At 51.3% G+C, this 6780-nt stretch overlaps 1 non-coding gene across 1 annotated transcript; it reads right to left on the bottom strand.

Moving 5' to 3' along the window:
* Positions 1-1638: 1638 nt before the first annotated feature.
* On the bottom strand, positions 1639-1710 carry TRNAA-UGC (transfer RNA alanine (anticodon UGC)). Its single transcript has one exon. It is a non-coding gene; the product is annotated as a tRNA-Ala (tRNA).
* Positions 1711-6780: the final 5070 nt, after the last annotated feature.

Raw genomic sequence — 6780 nt, 5'->3', positions numbered from 1 at the left:
TGGAAAGGCAACACTTTGAAGTGTATAAGTGCTCCTCTGTCCCGGAGATAACTCAGTGGAGGTGGTCCTCCGAGTTGCATTCTGGGAGAGGGTATTTATGGGACAGACGCCATGTTTAGGGGTTTTTTTCCATCCACCTGCAGGCCCTCCTGGCCGACAGGTATGCGCTAAGAGTACTACCTCATGGTCCTCCGATCGGGAGGCCCACGGCGCTGCGGCGTGTGGGTGGGCCCAGAGGCTTGTCTGGGGCCTACCACAGCAGCAGAGGAATGGTCCTGGGCTGTCTATCCTAAGTGAAGAAGCTGGACAACTGAGAAGATCCCAGGGGAGGACCCATCATGGAAGGATCATGCAGAGTGCTGGTCTGGAGAGGGGCCTGGTGACTCAGTTGGAGGACGTATCCTAAAGTAATCCTACCGCATAGTGCGGCTGGGTTGGCTTAAAGGTCCTAGTGCTATGTCCGTTGCTCATCGTAAACCAATACATCCTGTGGCAGAGGATCGTACGGGTTTTTTTTTCAATCAAGTCTGTTGCAGAGACTTTTGTTCGTGCTGCGTGCTGGCTGCTAGGTTAGTGAGAGAAACCTATCCAGGCGGGCAAAGATTCAATCCTACAGAGAGAATGTATTCAGCTACAAGTTTTCAATCCCTAATGCTACACAAAGAACATTAAGAAAAGGTATTTGAGCTTCCCTGCAACTTTCCTTCTGCCTCTTTCCTGCTACTTCCTTCAATTTTATGTTTATTAAAGCATTGGAAAAGATACTCAAGTGTCCGGTGCCTACATCGTACACGGTAAACTCAACGAGACCCTAGACCCGGTTCCGGTGAAATAGAGGCAAAGAAGGTGTCGGTAACAGCCCGCTTAAACCAGCAGCTCCACCGAGAGTTATTGCTACACTTACAATCAATTAAATGGTGTTGTAGATAGACATTCCATGTTTCAATTAAAAACAGATTTTGAAAATTCAGAGTACTTCAGAAACAGAAAGTGGGGGGCCACACCCACAGGGAGGAAACAGGTCACCGCTGGCAGGAGGGAGGACAGTGGTCACCACTGGTAGGAAAGAGAACAGGGGTCACCGCTGGCAAAAGGGAGGGCAGGGTTTTACCGCTGGCAGGAGAGAGGACAGGGGTCACTGCTGGCAAAAGGGAGGGCAGGGTTTTACCGCTGACAGGAGAGAGGACAGGGGTCACCGCTGGCAAAAGGGAGGGCAGGGGTCACCGCTGGCAGGAGGGAGGACCAGGGTCACGGCTAGCAGGGCACTGGGCAGAGCTCTTTCTCCATTCCCTGCACATTGCACAACCTGAGCACAGGCAGCAAGATCTCCTCCTCCCCACAACCCAAATTGTACCTGAAATCCAATAAGAGATGATCTCACCAAATCGAGTCAAAGTCCTCTCTTGGACAGTTGTCCCCAATGGCAGATTTCCTCATATCTCCCATTCTTGAATTTCTTCTTGTTTCATTTGCTGAATGCCTGTTCTAGGTCACTGAATTAGCATTAAACCCAAATTCAGCCAAGCCATTAGTATTTTTTTTAAAATCCATTGACTTTTTATAATCGTACATATTGTACTTTGAATTGAATAAACAAGATTACCATTGCAGGACAATTAAAAATCATTTTCTAAAAGTTGGAGATGCCGGGGATTGAACCCGGGGCCTCATACATGCAAAGCATGCGCTCTACCACTGAGCTACATCCCCTCACAAAATAATGAAATTTGATCCATTGCTGGACTTAAAGGGGAAGCTGCCAGTTGTTGCAATGAGATGACTCCTAGGTCAATGTTAGATGTTGTGACTTTTTTTTTTTTAGAGGCAGGAAAATATACATTTCAAATCTGCAGAATAATAATCATAACTTTCTGTAAAAAAAATTGTATCACTTCAACACTTACCAGCCTTTTATATCGAAAAAATTAAGCCTAAAATGGCATTCAGCACTTGTTTATTTAATTACCTGTGACCCCTAGTGGAAGGAAGGAGGATTGTCTCGTCAAAGTTACTGCAGTTCATGATAGGGTGAAATACAGGCCTGTAAACAAATACAATCAGTTAGTCTGCCACTAGGTGGCTCTGTCCCAAAATACAGTGGTAATAGGGAATTATGTAAGTGGGTGTTAGGTCCCCTTTTAGAAAAGGTCTTCTTGTAGTGATGTCATGGGTGTAGTCATTACCCATATAAAAGCCAGGATGGGAGCAATTCTAGGCACTGCAGATGGGGCATGAGCCAGACACTCCACACCTATGCAGATGTAGTCAGCTACTGCACAGGCTCTGCATAGGGCAGAAAGCCTCAGGTGAGATAGTCCAATACCCAGAAGATCCAGCTGTATTATTATTATTATATGCGATTTATATAGACGATTTACAGTGATGGGAGTAAGTCACACATGTGCAAGTCACAAGCAAGTCTCAAGTCTTAACCTTCAAGTCACAAGCAAGTCCCAAGTTACTGTGGCGAAAAGCAAGCAAGTCAAGTCAAGTCCCTGCTAGAAGTCAAGCAAGTCAAGTCAAGTCATTTATTTTGGTCAAGTCACAAATTAAGTCAAAATACTGATCTACCCCGAAGCCGGGACTCGGGGGCAGCTTTCTTTTGTGGGGGGGGGGGCGGCTTTTGCCTAGGCCAAGACACAGCACTGGTGGTGCCAAGTCATTGCAAGTCAAATAGCCCAAGTCAAAGTCAAGTTGCAAGTCATTAGTGACAAGTCAAAGTCAAGTCGAATCATCTATTTAATTTTGTCAAGCAAGTCGCAAGTCCTCAAACAGGTGACTCGAGTCTGACTCGAGTCAAGTCATGTGACTCGAGTCCCCCACCTCTGACGATTTATATACAGTTTACGCAGCGCTTTGCAATGTATAGGGGGGGGGCGCAACACAATTACAGTACAGTTCAATACAAAAGGTACAGGAGGGCCCCTGCTCGTAGAGCTTACGTTCTAAAGGGAGGGGGTGGTGGTACAAAAGGTAATAGCTGCAAAGAATGATTTGATGGGGGTGGCTCGGGGACAGTTGTTATGTGGAGGTGGGATAGGCTTCCCTGAATAAATGAGTTTTCAGGGATCTCCTAAAGGTGGACAGGGTAGGGGCTGATCAGACATACTGGGGCAGGGAGTTCCAGAGGATGGGAGAGGCTCTGGAGAAGTCCTGAAGGCGAGCATGGGAGGAGGTAACAAGGGAGCTAGAGAGCAGGAGGTCCTGGGAGGAGCGGAGGGGACGAATTGGGCGATATCTGCAGATGAGGTTGGTGATGTAGATGGGGGCGATGTTGTGAATGGCCTTGTATGTTATGGTTAGCATTTTGAATTTTACACGGTGGGGTAGGGGAAGCCAGTGAAGAGATTGGCATAGAGGGGCGGCAGTCATGGATCGATTAGTGAGGTGTATTAGTCTAGCAGCAGCATTCATAATAGACTGAATGGGGGATAGCCTGCTTAAGGGTAGGCCATTAAGGAGAGAGTTGCAGTAGTCAAGGAGTGAATAAGTTGCTTTGTGGTGTCATCAGTCAGCAAGGGTCGAATTCTGGAGATGTTGCCGAGGTTAAGGCGGCAGGATTTAGCCAGTGATTGGATATGGGGGCTGAAGGAGAGGTCAGAGTCAAGGATTACACCCAGGACCCTGGCATGTGTGGAGGGACCAATGGTTGTGTTGTTGATATTAATGGTGAAGTCACAAGGGGGGGACCATGAAGGAGGAAATATAACAAGCTCAGTTTTAGAAAGATTAAGTTTGAGGAAGTGGTGTGACATCCATACCGATATGTCATTCAGTAAGTTTGAGATCCGTGAGGAGATAGTGGGGGTGAGTTGAGGAGTGGAGAGATAGATCTGTGTGTCATCAGCATAGAGGTGATATTGGAAGCCATGGGAGGTTATTAACTGGCCCAGGGAAGAGGTATAGAGTGGGGAATAGGAGAGGCCCAAGGAAGGAGCCTTGGGGTACCCCAACAGAAAGAGGAAGGGGAGCGGAGGAGATGGAGTTGTAAGTGACACTGAAAGGAGGAGAACCAGGATAATGCAGAATCACGGAGGCCAAGGGAGTGTAATTTGCTGAGGAGGAGCAGGTGGTCAACTGTCAAAGGCAGCAGAGAGGTCTAAAAGTATGAGTATGGAGTAGTGGCCATTGGTTTTAGCAGTTAGTAGGTCATTGGTGAGTTTTAGTAGGGCAGTTTCAGTAGAATGTTGAGGGCGGAAGCCAGACTGTAGGGGGTCGAGAAGGTTGTTGTCCGTGAGGTAGTGACTCATTTGGTCATTAACAAAGGCGTTCGATGAGTTTGGAGGCAAATGGGAGCAGGGAGATGGGTCTTAAGTTATTCAAACAGGTGGGGTCTAGTGAGGGTTTTTGAGTATGGGGTTAACCAGTGCATGTTTGAGCAGGGAAGGAAAGGTGCCGGAGGAGAGGAAGAGGTTGAAGATGTGGGTTAGGGAGTTGAGGATAGTGTGGGAAGGTGGTCGCAGTAATTGAGAGGGGACAGGGTCCAGGGGACAGGTAGGGAGGTGGGCCATGGAGAGGAGTTTATCAACTTCATCTGTGGTAACCAGTGGCGGCTGGTGAAGTTTTAGGATGGGGGGGCGCCAGACCCCGCCCTTCCTTTTTGACCCCTCCCACTTGGTGAAAATGGGCGTGGTTTCAGCGAAATAGTGGGCGTGGCTCTAAGGTGGTGTGGTTAGCGTCTGAGATGAACGAGGGATGGAGGGAGAGGGAGAGAGGGACAGCAGGCCTAGATCCCACACAACAATAGAAATGTGTATTCTAGAAAGTTTAACAATCAGCAGATAAAAATACACCAAACACCTGGTGTTAGCGCTTCAATCATCCCGGCACCATGGTTGTTATGGTGTCAGAATGATTGAAGCGCATTATTACTATTATTACATTGTAATATACTGTAAAATGAAATCATTCAACTCACCATAATGCAGAATCAATGGGAGCCCTGAGCGTGTCACTAGCCACGTCGCCTACAACCAGATGCCATCAGGTGTCCCCAGCAGTCCGTCCTTACATGCAGCCTGTGTCACATCAAATGCAGCCTCTGTCACATAAAATGCAGCCTCTGTCCCCCCAAATGCAGCCTCTGCCCCCCCCAAATGCAGCCTCTGTTCCCCCCCCCCCAAATGCAGCTTGCCTGTGTCCCATTACATGCAGCATGCCTGTGTCCCATTAAATGCAGCCTCTGTTCCCATTAAATGCAGCCTCTGTTCTCCAAAATGCAGCCTCTGTCCCCCCCAAATGCAGCATGCCTGTGTCCCATTAAATGCAGCCTCTGTTCCCCCAAATGCAGCCTCTGTCCCCCCAAATGCAGCCTCTGTCCCCCCCAAATGCAGCATGCCTGTGTCCCATTAAATGCAGCCCCTGTTCCCCCAAATGCAGCCTCTGTCCCCTCAAATGCAGCCTCTGTCCCCCCCAAATGCAGCATGCCGGTGTCCCATTAAATGCAGCCTCTGTCCCCCCAAATGCAGCCTCTGCCCCCCCCAAATGCAGCATGCCTGTGCCCCCCCCAAATGAAGCCTCTGCCCCCCCCAAATGCAGCCTCTGTCCCCCCCAAATGCAGCATGCCTGTGTCCCATTAAATGAAGCCTCTGTTCCCCCAAATGCAGCCTCTGTCCCCCCCAAATGCAGCCTCTGTCCCCCCCAAATACAGCCTCTGTCCCCCCCCAAATGCAGCCTCTGTCCCCCCCAAATACAGCCTCTGTCCCCCCCAAATGCAGCCTCTGTCCCCCCAAATGCAGCATGCCTGTGTCCCATTAAATGAAGCCTCTGTTCCCCCAAATGCAGCCTCTGTCCCCCCCAAATACAGCCTCTGTCCCCCCCAAATGCAGCCTCTGCCCCCCCTCTGTTCCCCCAAATGCAGCCTCTGTCCCCCCAAATACAGCCTCTGTCCCCCCCAAATGCAGCCTCTGCCCCCCCCAAAATGCAGCCTCTGTCCCCCCTAAAATGCAGCCTCTGTCCCCCCCCAAATGCAGCCTCTGTCCCCCCCCCAAATGCAGCCTCTGTCCCCCCCAAAATGCAGCCTCTGTCCCCCCCCAAAATGCAGCCTCTGCCCCCCCCAAATACAGCCTCTGTCCCCCCCAATACAGCCTCTGTCCCCTTACATCAGAGTTGCCGTCAGTGTCCCCCCACAGCATGTTTCCCCATCAGAGCCCCCCACAGCAGGTGTCACCATCAGAGCCCCCCACAGCAGGTGTCCCCCATCAGAGCCCCCCACAGCAGGTGTCCCCCATCAGAGCCCCCCACAGCAGGTGTCCCCCATCAGAGCCCCCAACAGCAGGTGTCCCCTTTAGAGCCCCCCACAGCAGGTGTCCCCCACAGCAGGTGTCCCCATCAGAGTCCCCCCACAGCAGGTGTCCCCATCAAAGTCCCCCCACAGCAGGTGTCCCCCATCAGAGTCCCCCATCAGAGCCCCCCACCAGAGCCCCCCACAGCAGGTGTCCCCTATCAAAGCCCCCCACAGCAGGTGTCCCCCATCAGAGCCCCCCACAGCAGGTGTCCCCCATCAGAGTCCCCCCACAGCAGGTGTCCCCCATCAGAGCCCCCTACAGCAGGTGTTCCCCATCAGAGCCCCCCACAGCAGGTGTCCCCCACAGCAGGTGTCTCAATCAGAGCCCCCCCACAGCAGGTGTCCCCCATCAGAGCCCCCCCACAGCAGGTGTCCCCATCAGAGCCCCCCAACAGCAGGTGTCCCCATCAGAGCCCCCCCACAGCAGGTGTCCCCCATCAGAACCCCCCACAGCATGTGTCCCCCATCAGAGCCCCCCACAGCAGGTGTCCCCA

This window comes from Aquarana catesbeiana, linkage group LG04 (genome assembly GCF_042186555.1).
Source record: "Aquarana catesbeiana isolate 2022-GZ linkage group LG04, ASM4218655v1, whole genome shotgun sequence".
NCBI lineage: Eukaryota > Metazoa > Chordata > Amphibia > Anura > Ranidae > Aquarana > Aquarana catesbeiana.
The sequence above is the reverse complement of the archived record's forward strand: the minus strand, read 5'-3'. Positions and strand labels throughout refer to the sequence as shown.